The sequence below is a fragment of the Electrophorus electricus genome, chromosome 15, assembly GCF_041902795.1.
Source record: "Electrophorus electricus isolate QZ-2024a chromosome 15, ASM4190279v1, whole genome shotgun sequence".
NCBI classification, from domain to species: domain Eukaryota; kingdom Metazoa; phylum Chordata; class Actinopteri; order Gymnotiformes; family Gymnotidae; genus Electrophorus; species Electrophorus electricus.
Window position 1 is genome coordinate 1,710,985 of NC_137511.1, and position 23,142 is coordinate 1,734,126.

At 40.8% G+C, this 23,142-nt stretch overlaps 8 non-coding genes across 8 annotated transcripts; all 8 read left to right on the forward strand.

Annotated features, from left to right (window-relative positions):
• Nucleotides 1-1,208: 1,208 nt before the first annotated feature.
• Nucleotides 1,209-1,290, forward strand: trnal-uag (transfer RNA leucine (anticodon UAG)). Its single transcript has one exon. It is a non-coding gene; the product is annotated as a tRNA-Leu (tRNA).
• A 2,748-nt stretch (nt 1,291-4,038) lies between these two features.
• On the forward strand, nt 4,039-4,121 carry trnal-uag (transfer RNA leucine (anticodon UAG)). The gene has a single exon. It is a non-coding gene; the product is annotated as a tRNA-Leu (tRNA).
• A 2,721-nt stretch (nt 4,122-6,842) lies between these two features.
• trnal-uag (transfer RNA leucine (anticodon UAG)) lies at nt 6,843-6,924 on the forward strand. The gene has a single exon. It is a non-coding gene; the product is annotated as a tRNA-Leu (tRNA).
• Nucleotides 6,925-9,644: 2,720 nt separating this feature from the next.
• Nucleotides 9,645-9,726, forward strand: trnal-uag (transfer RNA leucine (anticodon UAG)). Its single transcript has one exon. It is a non-coding gene; the product is annotated as a tRNA-Leu (tRNA).
• Nucleotides 9,727-12,457: 2,731 nt separating this feature from the next.
• trnal-uag (transfer RNA leucine (anticodon UAG)) lies at nt 12,458-12,539 on the forward strand. Its single transcript has one exon. It is a non-coding gene; the product is annotated as a tRNA-Leu (tRNA).
• Nucleotides 12,540-15,276: 2,737 nt separating this feature from the next.
• trnal-uag (transfer RNA leucine (anticodon UAG)) lies at nt 15,277-15,358 on the forward strand. Its single transcript has one exon. It is a non-coding gene; the product is annotated as a tRNA-Leu (tRNA).
• A 2,725-nt stretch (nt 15,359-18,083) lies between these two features.
• On the forward strand, nt 18,084-18,165 carry trnal-uag (transfer RNA leucine (anticodon UAG)). Its single transcript has one exon. It is a non-coding gene; the product is annotated as a tRNA-Leu (tRNA).
• A 2,719-nt stretch (nt 18,166-20,884) lies between these two features.
• On the forward strand, nt 20,885-20,966 carry trnal-uag (transfer RNA leucine (anticodon UAG)). The gene has a single exon. It is a non-coding gene; the product is annotated as a tRNA-Leu (tRNA).
• The last annotated feature ends 2,176 nt before the right edge of the window (nt 20,967-23,142 follow it).

Consider the following 23,142-nt stretch of genomic DNA (forward strand, 5'->3'; position numbering starts at 1 on the left):
GCCATAGTACTGCAACTTTTAGTGTCTTTGCTGCTCTAACAAGCAACCAAAGGGCCACAGTACTTAAGCATTTAGTGTCTTTGCTACTGTGGCAATCAACAATTCACTTAAGATGCACTGTATAATCTGCAGAAAAGTGCATACAGGTGTGTCAAAGTGGGAACTGTGCTTTGGCCATCCAAGAGCAAGGTTTGGCACATGTATGCTACGTACGCCTTGGACTTATCACGTACACTGATGCTAAGTTGTTGGAACTCTTAGGACTCCAACAATACCCCTGCTACAATGGTGCCATGTGGAACGAACACCTTATTGAAAGCCTCGCTGATAAAAGTTATGCATTCTTCAACTTATACAGGTCACAGTTGTCATGGGAAATCGGTGCTGACAAATGTGCACAAAACAGCCTTCCTCTAGTAGAGTGGCCAAAGGTTTCATTCATTTGATGACAGTGGTGCTCAATTGGGGGCCACAGTACTGCAACTTTTATTATCTTTACTTCTCTAACAAGTAATCTTACACTCAAGATAGGACTTTTACTTTGTCAGAGTTGACCCACGTGCAACAAAGTGGGACCGGTGGTGTGGCACTCTATGAATCTTGATTGACAAAAGTATGTTACGTAGGACACTGAGTTCCACCTGATTCTCAGCAGTTGGAACTCATCACACCAAAGAATCATCTGCTGCACTGGGAGAATTTGGAAAAAGTACCTGAATGTGAACGTTATAGATTCTTCAACTGATTCAGAATGAAATGAAAACACAGAAGAACAAGTGGCAACTCATGCTAAATGTTGGCAAAAGTACTCTGCCAACCAGTTTCTTGGGTAACCAGTATCAAAAATAAGGCAAGGAAAGCTTGCATCAGGTAGTGTGACAGAGCATTCCAAGGTGTTGGATTAAGGCTCTAGTCCTTTCAGGGGGATGGGTTCAAGGCCGACTGCTGCCAGTAAACACTAAACTTTTGAGAAACCACTGAAGCACTCGCGCGCACACACAGCTACTTTGAGCAAAAACGTTGGTCCATATATGGAAAGATTCAATAGGAGGACTCATATGACTGTAGCAGAGAGCCATGCCAAGATCCTTGTCTAACATTACCTTTATTTGCAACAATCAATTCAAGATTGGGCAAAGGACTTGACCAGGATGTGTGAAAGTACAGACTCCTTCTTTCACAAATATGTTGAAAAGCCTCTGCTTTCGGGTAGCGTGGCCGAGTGGTCTAAGGCGCTGGATTTAGGCTCCAGTCTCTGTGGAGGCGTGGGTTCAAATCCCACCGCTGCCACTTTGTGTTTTAAAAAGACCGTTGCTTAGTCATGAACCTTGTCTACAGTGTCTCTCGAAAGATTCCTCGTCCCAATAGAGATTGATGAAGCAACCCCAAATGCTGCTGTTGATGCCTGAGTGCTTGGAAAGACTTTGGTTTCAGCACTCAAATGTGGCCTCATACACTGCCATGAAACCCTTGCTGCAAAAGCAGCATTTACATAGAGCACTTTGTTGAAACCCAGCTGATAAAAGTTCTGGATTCTTCATCTTTTTCAGTTCATCATCCATACATAGGCCATGGACTTATCACATACAGTGATGCTAAGTTGTTGGAACGCTTAGGACTCCCAACGATACCCTTGCTATATTGGCGCTGTTTGGAACAAACATGTTTTTGAAAACCTCTCTGACAAAAGTTAGGCATTCTTCAACTGAAACAGGTGGACAGGCGACCAAAGAAGAGAAAGTGGTGACAGAACCTACCTTTTGACAAAAGTACTTTGGCCACAGTACATAGCTAGATAGATAGATAGATAGATAGATAGATAGATAGATAGATAGATAGATAGATAGATAGATAGATAGATAGATAGATAGATAGATAGATAGATAGATAGATAGATAGATAGATAGATAGATAGATAGATAGATAGATAGATAGATAGATAGATAGATAATCGCTATATTTAATCCCAGAGGGAAATTGAAACATTGAAGTAGCACAAAAAACATAAATGTTATATATATATATATATATATATATATACAATATATACAAATAAGAATGTAAAAGAATAAGAAACAACATATATTGTATATGACTTGTGCAAGTGTAAGAATGGTAAGGTGTTCGATCCTTCCGATCTTTCACTGTTTACAGTATACCAGGTAAAGTGACAGTGCATTACAACATTCACTTAGGTGTGCAGTGAATACAGAATAAAAATGACAAAAGACTGGATATTAATAATAATAATAATAATAATAATAAGTACAATTCTAGCACTCAATACCACTCAGTAGCATCCTTACACAAAAATAACAATTGTGCAGTGTCATCGCAGTTGGTACGAATGATCTCCTGTACTGCTCCTTACTACAGTGGAGCTGATTGAGTCTGTGACAAAAAGTGCTCTGCTGTCTAGTCAGAAGATTATGGACAGGTTTTGAAGTATTATCGAGGATAGCCTTGAGTTTGTCGTCTGTCCTCATTTTAACCACAATGTCAAAACTGTCCAGAGAGCAGCCAAGGACTAAGCCAGCCTTCTTGATCAGTTTGTTGAGCTTGTTTGTCTCTCGTCCTCTGATGCTACCTCCCCAACACACAACTGCAAAAAGGAAACTCTACTAATCCCCTTCCTGTACACAGCTTCTGAATTGCCCTTCCAGTCCAGTTTCTTGTCGAGGAAGACACCCAAGTATTTGTATGTTACCTCCTACTCAATAGGAAACCGATGTCATGGGAAACCGGTGCTGACAAAGGTGCACAAAACAGAATACCTCTAGTAGAGTGGAAAAAACTTTCCATCATTCGACGACAGTGGTCCTAACTTGGGGGCCATAGTACTGCAACTTTTAGTGTCTTTGCTGCTCTAACAAGCAACCAAAGGGCCACAGTACTTAAGCATTTAGTGTCTTTGCTACTGTGGCAATCAACAATTCACTTAAGATGCACTGTATAATCTGCAGAAAAGTGCATACAGGTGTGTCAAAGTGGGAACTGTGCTTTGGCCATCCAAGAGCAAGGTTTGGCACATGTATGCTACGTACGCCTTGGACTTATCACGTACACTGATGCTAAGTTGTTGGAACTCTTAGGACTCCAACAATACCCCTGCTACAATGGTGCCATGTGGAACGAACACCTTATTGAAAGCCTCGCTGATAAAAGTTATGCATTCTTCAACTTATACAGGTCACAGTTGTCATGGGAAATCGGTGCTGACAAATGTGCACAAAACAGCCTTCCTCTAGTAGAGTGGCCAAAGGTTTCATTCATTTGATGACAGTGGTGCTCAATTGGGGGCCACAGTACTGCAACTTTTATTATCTTTACTTCTCTAACAAGTAATCTTACACTCAAGATAGGACTTTTACTTTGTCAGAGTTGACCCACGTGCAACAAAGTGGGACCGGTGGTGTGGCACTCTATGAATCTTGATTGACAAAAGTATGTTACGTAGGACACTGAGTTCCACCTGATTCTCAGCAGTTGGAACTCATCACACCAAAGAATCATCTGCTGCACTGGGAGAATTTGGAAAAAGTACCTGAATGTGAACGTTATAGATTCTTCAACTGATTCAGAATGAAATGAAAACACAGAAGAACAAGTGGCAACTCATGCTAAATGTTGGCAAAAGTACTCTGCCAACCAGTTTCTTGGGTAACCAGTATCAAAAATAAGGCAAGGAAAGCTTGCATCAGGTAGTGTGACAGAGCATTCCAAGGTGTTGGATTAAGGCTCTAGTCCTTTCAGGGGGATGGGTTCAAGGCCGACTGCTGCCAGTAAACACTAAACTTTTGAGAAACCACTGAAGCACTCGCGCGCACACACAGCTACTTTGAGCAAAAACGTTGGTCCATATATGGAAAGATTCAATAGGAGGACTCATATGACTGTAGCAGAGAGCCATGCCAAGATCCTTGTCTAACATTACCTTTATTTGCAACAATCAATTCAAGATTGGGCAAAGGACTTGACCAGGATGTGTGAAAGTACAGACTCCTTCTTTCACAAATATGTTGAAAAGCCTCTGCTTTCGGCTAGCGTGGCCGAGTGGTCTAAGGCGCTGGATTTAGGCTCCAGTCTCTGTGGAGGCGTGGGTTCAAATCCCACCGCTGCCACTTTGTGTTTTAAAAAGACCGTTGCTTAGTCATGAACCTTGTCTACAGTGTCTCTCGAAAGATTCCTCGTCCCAATAGAGATTGATGAAGCAACCCCAAATGCTGCTGTTGATGCCTGAGTGCTTGGAAAGACTTTGGTTTCAGCACTCAAATGTGGCCTCATACACTGCCATGAAACCCTTGCTGCAAAAGCAGCATTTACATAGAGCACTTTGTTGAAACCCAGCTGATAAAAGTTCTGGATTCTTCATCTTTTTCAGTTCATCATCCATACATAGGCCATGGACTTATCACATACAGTGATGCTAAGTTGTTGGAACGCTTAGGACTCCCAACGATACCCTTGCTATATTGGCGCTGTTTGGAACAAACATGTTTTTGAAAACCTCTCTGACAAAAGTTAGGCATTCTTCAACTGAAACAGGTGGACAGGCGACCAAAGAAGAGAAAGTGGTGACAGAACCTACCTTTTGACAAAAGTACTTTGGCCACAGTACATAGCTAGCTAGCTAGATAGATAGATAGATAGATAGATAGATAGATAGATAGATAGATAGATAGATAGATAGATAGATAGATAGATAGATAGATAGATAGATAGATAGATAGATAGATAGATAGATAGATAGATAGATAATCGCTATATTTAATCCCAGAGGGAAATTGAAACATTGAAGTAGCACAAAAAACATAAATGTTATATATATATATATATATATATACAATATATACAAATAAGAATGTAAAAGAATAAGAAACAACATATATTGTATATGACTTGTGCAAGTGTAAGAATGGTAAGGTGTTCGATCCTTCCGATCTTTCACTGTTTACAGTATACCAGGTAAAGTGACAGTGCATTACAACATTCACTTAGGTGTGCAGTGAATACAGAATAAAAATGACAAAAGACTGGATATTAATAATAATAATAATAATAATAATAAGTACAATTCTAGCACTCAATACCACTCAGTAGCATCCTTACACAAAAATAACAATTGTGCAGTGTCATCGCAGTTGGTACGAATGATCTCCTGTACTGCTCCTTACTACAGTGGAGCTGATTGAGTCTGTGACAAAAAGTGCTCTGCTGTCTAGTCAGAAGATTATGGACAGGTTTTGAAGTATTATCGAGGATAGCCTTGAGTTTGTCGTCTGTCCTCATTTTAACCACAATGTCAAAACTGTCCAGAGAGCAGCCAAGGACTAAGCCAGCCTTCTTGATCAGTTTGTTGAGCTTGTTTGTCTCTCGTCCTCTGATGCTACCTCCCCAACACACAACTGCAAAAAGGAAACTCTACTAATCCCCTTCCTGTACACAGCTTCTGAATTGCCCTTCCAGTCCAGTTTCTTGTCGAGGAAGACACCCAAGTATTTGTATGTTACCTCCTACTCAATAGGAAACCGATGTCATGGGAAACCGGTGCTGACAAAGGTGCACAAAACAGAATACCTCTAGTAGAGTGGAAAAAACTTTCCATCATTCGACGACAGTGGTCCTAACTTGGGGGCCATAGTACTGCAACTTTTAGTGTCTTTGCTGCTCTAACAAGCAACCAAAGGGCCACAGTACTTAAGCATTTAGTGTCTTTGCTACTGTGGCAATCAACAATTCACTTAAGATGCACTGTATAATCTGCAGAAAAGTGCATACAGGTGTGTCAAAGTGGGAACTGTGCTTTGGCCATCCAAGAGCAAGGTTTGGCACATGTATGCTACGTACGCCTTGGACTTATCACGTACACTGATGCTAAGTTGTTGGAACTCTTAGGACTCCAACAATACCCCTGCTACAATGGTGCCATGTGGAACGAACACCTTATTGAAAGCCTCGCTGATAAAAGTTATGCATTCTTCAACTTATACAGGTCACAGTTGTCATGGGAAATCGGTGCTGACAAATGTGCACAAAACAGCCTTCCTCTAGTAGAGTGGCCAAAGGTTTCATTCATTTGATGACAGTGGTGCTCAATTGGGGGCCACAGTACTGCAACTTTTATTATCTTTACTTCTCTAACAAGTAATCTTACACTCAAGATAGGACTTTTACTTTGTCAGAGTTGACCCACGTGCAACAAAGTGGGACCGGTGGTGTGGCACTCTATGAATCTTGATTGACAAAAGTATGTTACGTAGGACACTGAGTTCCACCTGATTCTCAGCAGTTGGAACTCATCACACCAAAGAATCATCTGCTGCACTGGGAGAATTTGGAAAAAGTACCTGAATGTGAACGTTATAGATTCTTCAACTGATTCAGAATGAAATGAAAACACAGAAGAACAAGTGGCAACTCATGCTAAATGTTGGCAAAAGTACTCTGCCAACCAGTTTCTTGGGTAACCAGTATCAAAAATAAGGCAAGGAAAGCTTGCATCAGGTAGTGTGACAGAGCAATCCAAGGTGTTGGATTAAGGCTCTAGTCCTTTCAGGGGGATGGGTTCAAGGCCGACTGCTGCCAGTAAACACTAAACTTTTGAGAAACCACTGAAGCACTCGCGCGCACACACAGCTACTTTGAGCAAAAACGTTGGTCCATATATGGAAAGATTCAATAGGAGGACTCATATGACTGTAGCAGAGAGCCATGCCAAGATCCTTGTCTAACATTACCTTTATTTGCAACAATCAATTCAAGATTGGGCAAAGGACTTGACCAGGATGTGTGAAAGTACAGACTCCTTCTTTCACAAATATGTTGAAAAGCCTCTGCTTTCGGGTAGCGTGGCCGAGTGGTCTAAGGCGCTGGATTTAGGCTCCAGTCTCTGTGGAGGCGTGGGTTCAAATCCCACCGCTGCCACTTTGTGTTTTAAAAAGACCGTTGCTTAGTCATGAACCTTGTCTACAGTGTCTCTCGAAAGATTCCTCGTCCCAATAGAGATTGATGAAGCAACCCCAAATGCTGCTGTTGATGCCTGAGTGCTTGGAAAGACTTTGGTTTCAGCACTCAAATATGGCCTCATACACTGCCATGAAACCCTTGCTGCAAAAGCAGCATTTACATAGAGCACTTTGTTGAAACCCAGCTGATAAAAGTTCTGGATTCTTCATCTTTTTCAGTTCATCATCCATACATAAGCCATGGACTTATCACATACAGTGATGCTAAGTTGTTGGAACGCTTAGGACTCCCAACGATACCCTTGCTATATTGGCGCTGTTTAGAACAAACATGTTTTTGAAAACCTCTCTGACAAAAGTTAGGTATTGTTCAACTGAAACAGGTGGACAGGCGACCAAAGAAGAGAAAGTGGTGACAGAACCTACCTTTTGACAAAAGTACTTTGGCCACAGTACATAGATAGATAGATAGATAGATAGATAGATAGATAGATAGATAGATAGATAGATAGATAGATAGATAGATAGATAGATAGATAGATAGATAGATAGATAGATAGATAGATAGATAGATAGATAGATAGATAGATAGATAGATAATCGCTATATTTAATCCCAGAGGGAAATTGAAACATTGAAGTAGCACAAAAAACATAAATGTTATATATATATATATATATATACAATATATAAAAATAAGAATGTAAAAGAATAAGAAACAACATATATTGTATATGACTTGTGCAAGTGTAAGAATGGTAAGGTGTTCGATCCTTCCGATCTTTCACTGTTTACAGTATACCAGGTAAAGTGACAGTGCATTACAACATTCACTTAGGTGTGCAGTGAATACAGAATAAAAATGACAAAAGACTGGATATTAATAATAATAATAATAATAATAAGTACAATTCTAGCACTCAATACCACTCAGTAGCATCCTTACACAAAAATAACAATTGTGCAGTGTCATCGCAGTTGGTACGAATGATCTCCTGTACTGCTCCTTACTACAGTGGAGCTGATTGAGTCTGTGACAAAAAGTGCTCTGCTGTCTAGCCAGAAGATTATGGACAGGTTTTGAAGTATTATCGAGGATAGCCTTGAGTTTGTCGTCTGTCCTCATTTTAACCACAATGTCAAAACTGTCCAGAGAGCAGCCAAGGACTAAGCCAGCCTTCTTGATCAGTTTGTTGAGCTTGTTTGTCTCTCGTCCTCTGATGCTACCTCCCCAACACACAACTGCAAAAAGGAAACTCTACTAATCCCCTTCCTGTACACAGCTTCTGAATTGCCCTTCCAGTCCAGTTTCTTGTCGAGGAAGACACCCAAGTATTTGTATGTTACCTCCTACTCAATAGGAAACCGATGTCATGGGAAACCGGTGCTGACAAAGGTGCACAAAACAGAATACCTCTAGTAGAGTGGAAAAAACTTTCCATCATTCGACGACAGTGGTCCTAACTTGGGGGCCATAGTACTGCAACTTTTAGTGTCTTTGCTGCTCTAACAAGCAACCAAAGGGCCACAGTACTTAAGCATTTAGTGTCTTTGCTACTGTGGCAATCAACAATTCACTTAAGATGCACTGTATAATCTGCAGAAAAGTGCATACAGGTGTGTCAAAGTGGGAACTGTGCTTTGGCCATCCAAGAGCAAGGTTTGGCACATGTATGCTACGTACGCCTTGGACTTATCACGTACACTGATGCTAAGTTGTTGGAACTCTTAGGACTCCAACAATACCCCTGCTACAATGGTGCCATGTGGAACGAACACCTTATTGAAAGCCTCGCTGATAAAAGTTATGCATTCTTCAACTTATACAGGTCACAGTTGTCATGGGAAATCGGTGCTGACAAATGTGCACAAAACAGCCTTCCTCTAGTAGAGTGGCCAAAGGTTTCATTCATTTGATGACAGTGGTGCTCAATTGGGGGCCACAGTACTGCAACTTTTATTATCTTTACTTCTCTAACAAGTAATCTTACACTCAAGATAGGACTTTTACTTTGTCAGAGTTGACCCACGTGCAACAAAGTGGGACCGGTGGTGTGGCACTCTATGAATCTTGATTGACAAAAGTATGTTACGTAGGACACTGAGTTCCACCTGATTCTCAGCAGTTGGAACTCATCACACCAAAGAATCATCTGCTGCACTGGGAGAATTTGGAAAAAGTACCTGAATGTGAACGTTATAGATTCTTCAACTGATTCAGAATGAAATGAAAACACAGAAGAACAAGTGGCAACTCATGCTAAATGTTGGCAAAAGTACTCTGCCAACCAGTTTCTTGGGTAACCAGTATCAAAAATAAGGCAAGGAAAGCTTGCATCAGGTAGTGTGACAGAGCAATCCAAGGTGTTGGATTAAGGCTCTAGTCCTTTCAGGGGGATGGGTTCAAGGCCGACTGCTGCCAGTAAACACTAAACTTTTGAGAAACCACTGAAGCACTCGCGCGCACACACAGCTACTTTGAGCAAAAACGTTGGTCCATATATGGAAAGATTCAATAGGAGGACTCATATGACTGTAGCAGAGAGCCATGCCAAGATCCTTGTCTAACATTACCTTTATTTGCAACAATCAATTCAAGATTGGGCAAAGGACTTGACCAGGATGTGTGAAAGTACAGACTCCTTCTTTCACAAATATGTTGAAAAGCCTCTGCTTTCGGGTAGCGTGGCCGAGTGGTCTAAGGCGCTGGATTTAGGCTCCAGTCTCTGTGGAGGCGTGGGTTCAAATCCCACCGCTGCCACTTTGTGTTTTAAAAAGACCGTTGCTTAGTCATGAACCTTGTCTACAGTGTCTCTCGAAAGATTCCTCGTCCCAATAGAGATTGATGAAGCAACCCCAAATGCTGCTGTTGATGCCTGAGTGCTTGGAAAGACTTTGGTTTCAGCACTCAAATATGGCCTCATACACTGCCATGAAACCCTTGCTGCAAAAGCAGCATTTACATAGAGCACTTTGTTGAAACCCAGCTGATAAAAGTTCTGGATTCTTCATCTTTTTCAGTTCATCATCCATACATAGGCCATGGACTTATCACATACAGTGATGCTAAGTTGTTGGAACGCTTAGGACTCCCAACGATACCCTTGCTATATTGGCGCTGTTTAGAACAAACATGTTTTTGAAAACCTCTCTGACAAAAGTTAGGTATTGTTCAACTGAAACAGGTGGACAGGCGACCAAAGAAGAGAAAGTGGTGACAGAACCTACCTTTTGACAAAAGTACTTTGGCCACAGTACATAGATAGATAGATAGATAGATAGATAGATAGATAGATAGATAGATAGATAGATAGATAGATAGATAGATAGATAGATAGATAGATAGATAGATAGATAGATAGATAGATAGATAGATAGATAGATAGATAGATAGATAGATAGATAATCGCTATATTTAATCCCAGAGGGAAATTGAAACATTGAAGTAGCACAAAAAACATAAATGTTATATATATATATATATATATATATACAATATATAAAAATAAGAATGTAAAAGAATAAGAAACAACATATATTGTATATGACTTGTGCAAGTGTAAGAATGGTAAGGTGTTCGATCCTTCCGATCTTTCACTGTTTACAGTATACCAGGTAAAGTGACAGTGCATTACAACATTCACTTAGGTGTGCAGTGAATACAGAATAAAAATGACAAAAGACTGGATATTAATAATAATAATAATAATAATAATAAGTACAATTCTAGCACTCAATACCACTCAGTAGCATCCTTACACAAAAATAACAATTGTGCAGTGTCATCGCAGTTGGTACGAATGATCTCCTGTACTGCTCCTTACTACAGTGGAGCTGATTGAGTCTGTGACAAAAAGTGCTCTGCTGTCTAGCCAGAAGATTATGGACAGGTTTTGAAGTATTATCGAGGATAGCCTTGAGTTTGTCGTCTGTCCTCATTTTAACCACAATGTCAAAACTGTCCAGAGAGCAGCCAAGGACTAAGCCAGCCTTCTTGATCAGTTTGTTGAGCTTGTTTGTCTCTCGTCCTCTGATGCTACCTCCCCAACACACAACTGCAAAAAGGAAACTCTACTAATCCCCTTCCTGTACACAGCTTCTGAATTGCCCTTCCAGTCCAGTTTCTTGTCGAGGAAGACACCCAAGTATTTGTATGTTACCTCCTACTCAATAGGAAACCGATGTCATGGGAAACCGGTGCTGACAAAGGTGCACAAAACAGAATACCTCTAGTAGAGTGGAAAAAACTTTCCATCATTCGACGACAGTGGTCCTAACTTGGGGGCCATAGTACTGCAACTTTTAGTGTCTTTGCTGCTCTAACAAGCAACCAAAGGGCCACAGTACTTAAGCATTTAGTGTCTTTGCTACTGTGGCAATCAACAATTCACTTAAGATGCACTGTATAATCTGCAGAAAAGTGCATACAGGTGTGTCAAAGTGGGAACTGTGCTTTGGCCATCCAAGAGCAAGGTTTGGCACATGTATGCTACGTACGCCTTGGACTTATCACGTACACTGATGCTAAGTTGTTGGAACTCTTAGGACTCCAACAATACCCCTGCTACAATGGTGCCATGTGGAACGAACACCTTATTGAAAGCCTCGCTGATAAAAGTTATGCATTCTTCAACTTATACAGGTCACAGTTGTCATGGGAAATCGGTGCTGACAAATGTGCACAAAACAGCCTTCCTCTAGTAGAGTGGCCAAAGGTTTCATTCATTTGATGACAGTGGTGCTCAATTGGGGGCCACAGTACTGCAACTTTTATTATCTTTACTTCTCTAACAAGTAATCTTACACTCAAGATAGGACTTTTACTTTGTCAGAGTTGACCCACGTGCAACAAAGTGGGACCGGTGGTGTGGCACTCTATGAATCTTGATTGACAAAAGTATGTTACGTAGGACACTGAGTTCCACCTGATTCTCAGCAGTTGGAACTCATCACACCAAAGAATCATCTGCTGCACTGGGAGAATTTGGAAAAAGTACCTGAATGTGAACGTTATAGATTCTTCAACTGATTCAGAATGAAATGAAAACACAGAAGAACAAGTGGCAACTCATGCTAAATGTTGGCAAAAGTACTCTGCCAACCAGTTTCTTGGGTAACCAGTATCAAAAATAAGGCAAGGAAAGCTTGCATCAGGTAGTGTGACAGAGCATTCCAAGGTGTTGGATTAAGGCTCTAGTCCTTTCAGGGGGATGGGTTCAAGGCCGACTGCTGCCAGTAAACACTAAACTTTTGAGAAACCACTGAAGCACTCACGCGCACACACAGCTACTTTGAGCAAAAACGTTGGTCCATATATGGAAAGATTCAATAGGAGGACTCATATGACTGTAGCAGAGAGCCATGCCAAGATCCTTGTCTAACATTACCTTTATTTGCAACAATCAATTCAAGATTGGGCAAAGGACTTGACCAGGATGTGTGAAAGTACAGACTCCTTCTTTCACAAATATGTTGAAAAGCCTCTGCTTTCGGGTAGCGTGGCCGAGTGGTCTAAGGCGCTGGATTTAGGCTCCAGTCTCTGTGGAGGCGTGGGTTCAAATCCCACCGCTGCCACTTTGTGTTTTAAAAAGACCGTTGCTTAGTCATGAACCTTGTCTACAGTGTCTCTCGAAAGATTCCTCGTCCCAATAGAGATTGATGAAGCAAACCCAAATGCTGCTGTTGATGCCTGAGTGCTTGGAAAGACTTTGGTTTCAGCACTCAAATGTGGCCTCATACACTGCCATGAAACCCTTGCTGCAAAAGCAGCATTTACATAGAGCACTTTGTTGAAACCCAGCTGATAAAAGTTCTGGATTCTTCATCTTTTTCAGTTCATCATCCATACATAGGCCATGGACTTATCACATACAGTGATGCTAAGTTGTTGGAACGCTTAGGACTCCCAACGATACCCTTGCTATATTGGCGCTGTTTGGAACAAACATGTTTTTGAAAACCTCTCTGACAAAAGTTAGGCATTCTTCAACTGAAACAGGTGGACAGGCGACCAAAGAAGAGAAAGTGGTGACAGAACCTACCTTTTGACAAAAGTACTTTGGCCACAGTACATAGCTAGATAGATAGATAGATAGATAGATAGATAGATAGATAGATAGATAGATAGATAGATAGATAGATAGATAGATAGATAGATAGATAGATAGATAGATAGATAGATAGATAGATAGATAGATAGATAGATAGATAGATAGATAGATAGATAATCGCTATATTTAATCCCAGAGGGAAATTGAAACATTGAAGTAGCACAAAAAACATAAATGTTATATATATATATATATATATATACAATATATACAAATAAGAATGTAAAAGAATAAGAAACAACATATATTGTATATGACTTGTGCAAGTGTAAGAATTGTAAGGTGTTCGATCCTTCCGATCTTTCACTGTTTACAGTATACCAGGTAAAGTGACAGTGCATTACAACATTCACTTAGGTGTGCAGTGAATACAGAATAAAAATGACAAAAGACTGGATATTAATAATAATAATAATAATAATAATAAGTACAATTCTAGCACTCAATACCACTCAGTAGCATCCTTACACAAAAATAACAATTGTGCAGTGTCATCGCAGTTGGTATGAATGATCTCCTGTACTGCTCCTTACTACAGTGGAGCTGATTGAGTCTGTGACAAAAAGTGCTCTGCTGTCTAGTCAGAAGATTATGGACAGGTTTTGAAGTATTATCGAGGATAGCCTTGAGTTTGTCGTCTGTCCTCATTTTAACCACAATGTCAAAACTGTCCAGAGAGCAGCCAAGGACTAAGCCAGCCTTCTTGATCAGTTTGTTGAGCTTGTTTGTCTCTCGTCCTCTGATGCTACCTCCCCAACACACAACTGCAAAAAGGAAACTCTACTAATCCCCTTCCTGTACACAGCTTCTGAATTGCCCTTCCAGTCCAGTTTCTTGTCGAGGAAGACACCCAAGTATTTGTATGTTACCTCCTACTCAATAGGAAACCGATGTCATGGGAAACCGGTGCTGACAAAGGTGCACAAAACAGAATACCTCTAGTAGAGTGGAAAAAACTTTCCATCATTCGACGACAGTGGTCCTAACTTGGGGGCCATAGTACTGCAACTTTTAGTGTCTTTGCTGCTCTAACAAGCAACCAAAGGGCCACAGTACTTAAGCATTTAGTGTCTTTGCTACTGTGGCAATCAACAATTCACTTAAGATGCACTGTATAATCTGCAGAAAAGTGCATACAGGTGTGTCAAAGTGGGAACTGTGCTTTGGCCATCCAAGAGCAAGGTTTGGCACATGTATGCTACGTACGCCTTGGACTTATCACGTACACTGATGCTAAGTTGTTGGAACTCTTAGGACTCCAACAATACCCCTGCTACAATGGTGCCATGTGGAACGAACACCTTATTGAAAGCCTCGCTGATAAAAGTTATGCATTCTTCAACTTATACAGGTCACAGTTGTCATGGGAAATCGGTGCTGACAAATGTGCACAAAACAGCCTTCCTCTAGTAGAGTGGCCAAAGGTTTCATTCATTTGATGACAGTGGTGCTCAATTGGGGGCCACAGTACTGCAACTTTTATTATCTTTACTTCTCTAACAAGTAATCTTACACTCAAGATAGGACTTTTACTTTGTCAGAGTTGACCCACGTGCAACAAAGTGGGACCGGTGGTGTGGCACTCTATGAATCTTGATTGACAAAAGTATGTTACGTAGGACACTGAGTTCCACCTGATTCTCAGCAGTTGGAACTCATCACACCAAAGAATCATCTGCTGCACTGGGAGAATTTGGAAAAAGTACCTGAATGTGAACGTTATAGATTCTTCAACTGATTCAGAATGAAATGAAAACACAGAAGAACAAGTGGCAACTCATGCTAAATGTTGGCAAAAGTACTCTGCCAACCAGTTTCTTGGGTAACCAGTATCAAAAATAAGGCAAGGAAAGCTTGCATCAGGTAGTGTGACAGAGCATTCCAAGGTGTTGGATTAAGGCTCTAGTCCTTTCAGGGGGATGGGTTCAAGGCCGACTGCTGCCAGTAAACACTAAACTTTTGAGAAACCACTGAAGCACTCGCGCGCACACACAGCTACTTTGAGCAAAAACGTTGGTCCATATATGGAAAGATTCAATAGGAGGACTCATATGACTGTAGCAGAGAGCCATGCCAAGATCCTTGTCTAACATTACCTTTATTTGCAACAATCAATTCAAGATTGGGCAAAGGACTTGACCAGGATGTGTGAAAGTACAGACTCCTTCTTTCACAAATATGTTGAAAAGCCTCTGCTTTCGGGTAGCGTGGCCGAGTGGTCTAAGGCGCTGGATTTAGGCTCCAGTCTCTGTGGAGGCGTGGGTTCAAATCCCACCGCTGCCACTTTGTGTTTTAAAAAGACCGTTGCTTAGTCATGAACCTTGTCTACAGTGTCTCTCGAAAGATTCCTCGTCCCAATAGAGATTGATGAAGCAACCCCAAATGCTGCTGTTGATGCCTGAGTGCTTGGAAAGACTTTGGTTTCAGCACTCAAATGTGGCCTCATACACTGCCATGAAACCCTTGCTGCAAAAGCAGCATTTACATAGAGCACTTTGTTGAAACCCAGCTGATAAAAGTTCTGGATTCTTCATCTTTTTCAGTTCATCATCCATACATAGGCCATGGACTTATCACATACAGTGATGCTAAGTTGTTGGAACGCTTAGGACTCCCAACGATACCCTTGCTATATTGGCGCTGTTTGGAACAAACATGTTTTTGAAAACCTCTCTGACAAAAGTTAGGCATTCTTCAACTGAAACAGGTGGACAGGCGACCAAAGAAGAGAAAGTGGTGACAGAACCTACCTTTTGACAAAAGTACTTTGGCCACAGTACATAGCTAGATAGATAGATAGATAGATAGATAGATAGATAGATAGATAGATAGATAGATAGATAGATAGATAGATAGATAGATAGATAGATAGATAGATAGATAGATAGATAGATAGATAGATAGATAGATAGATAGATAGATAATCGCTATATTTAATCCCAGAGGGAAATTGAAACATTGAAGTAGCACAAAAAACATAAATGTTATATATATATATATATATATATACAATATATACAAATAAGAATGTAAAAGAATAAGAAACAACATATATTGTATATGACTTGTGCAAGTGTAAGAATGGTAAGGTGTTCGATCCTTCCGATCTTTCACTGTTTACAGTATACCAGGTAAAGTGACAGTGCATTACAACATTCACTTAGGTGTGCAGTGAATACAGAATAAAAATGACAAAAGACTGGATATTAATAATAATAATAATAATAATAATAAGTACAATTCTAGCACTCAATACCACTCAGTAGCATCCTTACACAAAAATAACAATTGTGCAGTGTCATCGCAGTTGGTACGAATGATCTCCTGTACTGCTCCTTACTACAGTGGAGCTGATTGAGTCTGTGACAAAAAGTGCTCTGCTGTCTAGTCAGAAGATTATGGACAGGTTTTGAAGTATTATCGAGGATAGCCTTGAGTTTGTCGTCTGTCCTCATTTTAACCACAATGTCAAAACTGTCCAGAGAGCAGCCAAGGACTAAGCCAGCCTTCTTGATCAGTTTGTTGAGCTTGTTTGTCTCTCGTCCTCTGATGCTACCTCCCCAACACACAACTGCAAAAAGGAAACTCTACTAATCCCCTTCCTGTACACAGCTTCTGAATTGCCCTTCCAGTCCAGTTTCTTGTCGAGGAAGACACCCAAGTATTTGTATGTTACCTCCTACTCAATAGGAAACCGATGTCATGGGAAACCGGTGCTGACAAAGGTGCACAAAACAGAATACCTCTAGTAGAGTGGAAAAAACTTTCCATCATTCGACGACAGTGGTCCTAACTTGGGGGCCATAGTACTGCAACTTTTAGTGTCTTTGCTGCTCTAACAAGCAACCAAAGGGCCACAGTACTTAAGCATTTAGTGTCTTTGCTACTGTGGCAATCAACAATTCACTTAAGATGCACTGTATAATCTGCAGAAAAGTGCATACAGGTGTGTCAAAGTGGGAACTGTGCTTTGGCCATCCAAGAGCAAGGTTTGGCACATGTATGCTACGTACGCCTTGGACTTATCACGTACACTGATGCTAAGTTGTTGGAACTCTTAGGACTCCAACAATACCCCTGCTACAATGGTGCCATGTGGAACGAACACCTTATTGAAAGCCTCGCTGATAAAAGTTATGCATTCTTCAACTTATACAGGTCACAGTTGTCATGGGAAATCGGTGCTGACAAATGTGCACAAAACAGCCTTCCTCTAGTAGAGTGGCCAAAGGTTTCATTCATTTGATGACAGTGGTGCTCAATTGGGGGCCACAGTACTGCAACTTTTATTATCTTTACTTCTCTAACAAGTAATCTTACACTCAAGATAGGACTTTTACTTTGTCAGAGTTGACCCACGTGCAACAAAGTGGGACCGGTGGTGTGGCACTCTATGAATCTTGATTGACAAAAGTATGTTACGTAGGACACTGAGTTCCACCTGATTCTCAGCAGTTGGAACTCATCACACCAAAGAATCATCTGCTGCACTGGGAGAATTTGGAAAAAGTACCTGAATGTGAACGTTATAGATTCTTCAACTGATTCAGAATGAAATGAAAACACAGAAGAACAAGTGGCAACTCATGCTAAATGTTGGCAAAAGTACTCTGCCAACCAGTTTCTTGGGTAACCAGTATCAAAAATAAGGCAAGGAAAGCTTGCATCAGGTAGTGTGACAGAGCAATCCAAGGTGTTGGATTAAGGCTCTAGTCCTTTCAGGGGGATGGGTTCAAGGCCGACTGCTGCCAGTAAACACTAAACTTTTGAGAAACCACTGAAGCACTCGCGCGCACACACAGCTACTTTGAGCAAAAACGTTGGTCCATATATGGAAAGATTCAATAGGAGGACTCATATGACTGTAGCAGAGAGCCATGCCAAGATCCTTGTCTAACATTACCTTTATTTGCAACAATCAATTCAAGATTGGGCAAAGGACTTGACCAGGATGTGTGAAAGTACAGACTCCTTCTTTCACAAATATGTTGAAAAGTCTCTGCTTTCGGGTAGCGTGGCCGAGTGGTCTAAGGCGCTGGATTTAGGCTCCAGTCTCTGTGGAGGCGTGGGTTCAAATCCCACCGCTGCCACTTTGTGTTTTAAAAAGACCGTTGCTTAGTCATGAACCTTGTCTACAGTGTCTCTCGAAAGATTCCTCGTCCCAATAGAGATTGATGAAGCAACCCCAAATGCTGCTGTTGATGCCTGAGTGCTTGGAAAGACTTTGGTTTCAGCACTCAAATATGGCCTCATACACTGCCATGAAACCCTTGCTGCAAAAGCAGCATTTACATAGAGCACTTTGTTGAAACCCAGCTGATAAAAGTTCTGGATTCTTCATCTTTTTCAGTTCATCATCCATACATAGGCCATGGACTTATCACATACAGTGATGCTAAGTTGTTGGAACGCTTAGGACTCCCAACGATACCCTTGCTATATTGGCGCTGTTTAGAACAAACATGTTTTTGAAAACCTCTCTGACAAAAGTTAGGTATTGTTCAACTGAAACAGGTGGACAGGCGACCAAAGAAGAGAAAGTGGTGACAGAACCTACCTTTTGACAAAAGTACTTTGGCCACAGTACATAGATAGATAGATAGATAGATAGATAGATAGATAGATAGATAGATAGATAGATAGATAGATAGATAGATAGATAGATAGATAGATAGATAGATAGATAGATAGATAGATAGATAGATAGATAGATAGATAGATAATCGCTATATTTAATCCCAGAGGGAAATTGAAACATTGAAGTAGCACAAAAAACATAAATGTTATATATATATATATATATATATATACAATATATAAAAATAAGAATGTAAAAGAATAAGAAACAACATATATTGTATATGACTTGTGCAAGTGTAAGAATGGTAAGGTGTTCGATCCTTCCGATCTTTCACTGTTTACAGTATACCAGGTAAAGTGACAGTGCATTACAACATTCACTTAGGTGTGCAGTGAATACAGAATAAAAATGACAAAAGACTGGATATTAATAATAATAATAATAATAATAATAAGTACAATTCTAGCACTCAATACCACTCAGTAGCATCCTTACACAAAAATAACAATTGTGCAGTGTCATCGCAGTTGGTACGAATGATCTCCTGTACTGCTCCTTACTACAGTGGAGCTGATTGAGTCTGTGACAAAAAGTGCTCTGCTGTCTAGCCAGAAGATTATGGACAGGTTTTGAAGTATTATCGAGGATAGCCTTGAGTTTGTCGTCTGTCCTCATTTTAACCACAATGTCAAAACTGTCCAGAGAGCAGCCAAGGACTAAGCCAGCCTTCTTGATCAGTTTGTTGAGCTTGTTTGTCTCTCGTCCTCTGATGCTACCTCCCCAACACACAACTGCAAAAAGGAAACTCTACTAATCCCCTTCCTGTACACAGCTTCTGAATTGCCCTTCCAGTCCAGTTTCTTGTCGAGGAAGACACCCAAGTATTTGTATGTTACCTCCTACTCAATAGGAAACCGATGTCATGGGAAACCGGTGCTGACAAAGGTGCACAAAACAGAATACCTCTAGTAGAGTGGAAAAAACTTTCCATCATTCGACGACAGTGGTCCTAACTTGGGGGCCATAGTACTGCAACTTTTAGTGTCTTTGCTGCTCTAACAAGCAACCAAAGGGCCACAGTACTTAAGCATTTAGTGTCTTTGCTACTGTGGCAATCAACAATTCACTTAAGATGCACTGTATAATCTGCAGAAAAGTGCATACAGGTGTGTCAAAGTGGGAACTGTGCTTTGGCCATCCAAGAGCAAGGTTTGGCACATGTATGCTACGTACGCCTTGGACTTATCACGTACACTGATGCTAAGTTGTTGGAACTCTTAGGACTCCAACAATACCCCTGCTACAATGGTGCCATGTGGAACGAACACCTTATTGAAAGCCTCGCTGATAAAAGTTATGCATTCTTCAAATTATACAGGTCACAGTTGTCATGGGAAATCGGTGCTGACAAATGTGCACAAAACAGCCTTCCTCTAGTAGAGTGGCCAAAGGTTTCATTCATTTGATGACAGTGGTGCTCAATTGGGGGCCACAGTACTGCAACTTTTATTATCTTTACTTCTCTAACAAGTAATCTTACACTCAAGATAGGACTTTTACTTTGTCAGAGTTGACCCACATGCAACAAAGTGGGACCGGTGGTGTGGCACTCTATGAATCTTGATTGACAAAAGTATGTTACGTAGGACACTGAGTTCCACCTGATTCTCAGCAGTTGGAACTCATCACACCAAAGAATCATCTGCTGCACTGGGAGAATTTGGAAAAAGTACCTGAATGTGAACGTTATAGATTCTTCAACTGATTCAGAATGAAATGAAAACACAGAAGAACAAGTGGCAACTCATGCTAAATGTTGGCAAAAGTACTCTGCCAACCAGTTTCTTGGGTAACCAGTATCAAAAATAAGGCAAGGAAAGCTTGCATCAGGTAGTGTGACAGAGCATTCCAAGGTGTTGGATTAAGGCTCTAGTCCTTTCAGGGGGATGGGTTCAAGGCCGACTGCTGCCAGTAAACACTAAACTTTTGAGAAACCACTGAAGCACTCGCGCGCACACACAGCTACTTTGAGCAAAAACGTTGGTCCATATATGGAAAGATTCAATAGGAGGACTCATATGACTGTAGCAGAGAGCCATGCCAAGATCCTTGTCTAACATTACCTTTATTTGCAACAATCAATTCAAGATTGGGCAAAGGACTTGACCAGGATGTGTGAAAGTACAGACTCCTTCTTTCACAAATATGTTGAAAAGTCTCTGCTTTCGGGTAGCGTGGCCGAGTGGTCTAAGGCGCTGGATTTAGGCTCCAGTCTCTGTGGAGGCGTGGGTTCAAATCCCACCGCTGCCACTTTGTGTTTTAAAAAGACCGTTGCTTAGTCATGAACCTTGTCTACAGTGTCTCTCGAAAGATTCCTCGTCCCAATAGAGATTGATGAAGCAACCCCAAATGCTGCTGTTGATGCCTGAGTGCTTGGAAAGACTTTGGTTTCAGCACTCAAATATGGCCTCATACACTGCCATGAAACCCTTGCTGCAAAAGCAGCATTTACATAGAGCACTTTGTTGAAACCCAGCTGATAAAAGTTCTGGATTCTTCATCTTTTTCAGTTCATCATCCATACATAGGCCATGGACTTATCACATACAGTGATGCTAAGTTGTTGGAACGCTTAGGACTCCCAACGATACCCTTGCTATATTGGCGCTGTTTAGAACAAACATGTTTTTGAAAACCTCTCTGACAAAAGTTAGGTATTGTTCAACTGAAACAGGTGGACAGGCGACCAAAGAAGAGAAAGTGGTGACAGAACCTACCTTTTGACAAAAGTACTTTGGCCACAGTACATAGATAGATAGATAGATAGATAGATAGATAGATAGATAGATAGATAGATAGATAGATAGATAGATAGATAGATAGATAGATAGATAGATAGATAGATAGATAGATAGATAGATAATCGCTATATTTAATCCCAGAGGGAAATTGAAACATTGAAGTAGCACAAAAAACATAAATGTTATATATATATATATATATATATATACAATATATAAAAATAAGAATGTAAAAGAATAAGAAACAACATATATTGTATATGACTTGTGCAAGTGTAAGAATGGTAAGGTGTTCGATCCTTCCGATCTTTCACTGTTTACAGTATACCAGGTAAAGTGACAGTGCATTACAACATTCACTTAGGTGTGCAGTGAATACAGAATAAAAATGACAAAAGACTGGATATTAATAATAATAATAATAATAATAATAAGTACAATTCTAGCACTCAATACCACTCAGTAGCATCCTTACACAAAAATAACAATTGTGCAGTGTCATCGCAGTTGGTACGAATGATCTCCTGTACTGCTCCTTACTACAGTGGAGCTGATTGAGTCTGTGACAAAAAGTGCTCTGCTGTCTAGCCAGAAGATTATGGACAGGTTTTGAAGTATTATCGAGGATAGCCTTGAGTTTGTCGTCTGTCCTCATTTTAACCACAATGTCAAAACTGTCCAGAGAGCAGCCAAGGACTAAGCCAGCCTTCTTGATCAGTTTGTTGAGCTTGTTTGTCTCTCGTCCTCTGATGCTACCTCCCCAACACACAACTGCAAAAAGGAAACTCTACTAATCCCCTTCCTGTACACAGCTTCTGAATTGCCCTTCCAGTCCAGTTTCTTGTCGAGGAAGACACCCAAGTATTTGTATGTTACCTCCTACTCAATAGGAAACCGATGTCATGGGAAACCGGTGCTGACAAAGGTGCACAAAACAGAATACCTCTAGTAGAGTGGAAAAAACTTTCCATCATTCGACGACAGTGGTCCTAACTTGGGGGCCATAGTACTGCAACTTTTAGTGTCTTTGCTGCTCTAACAAGCAACCAAAGGGCCACAGTACTTAAGCATTTAGTGTCTTTGCTACTGTGGCAATCAACAATTCACTTAAGATGCACTGTATAATCTGCAGAAAAGTGCATACAGGTGTGTCAAAGTGGGAACTGTGCTTTGGCCATCCAAGAGCAAGGTTTGGCACATGTATGCTACGTACGCCTTGGACTTATCACGTACACTGATGCTAAGTTGTTGGAACTCTTAGGACTCCAACAATACCCCTGCTACAATGGTGCCATGTGGAACGAACACCTTATTGAAAGCCTCGCTGATAAAAGTTATGCATTCTTCAAATTATACAGGTCACAGTTGTCATGGGAAATCGGTGCTGACAAATGTGCACAAAACAGCCTTCCTCTAGTAGAGTGGCCAAAGGTTTCATTCATTTGATGACAGTGGTGCTCAATTGGGGGCCACAGTACTGCAACTTTTATTATCTTTACTTCTCTAACAAGTAATCTTACACTCAAGATAGGACTTTTACTTTGTCAGAGTTGACCCACATGCAACAAAGTGGGACCGGTGGTGTGGCACTCTATGAATCTTGATTGACAAAAGTATGTTACGTAGGACACTGAGTTCCACCTGATTCTCAGCAGTTGGAACTCATCACACCAAAGAATCATCTG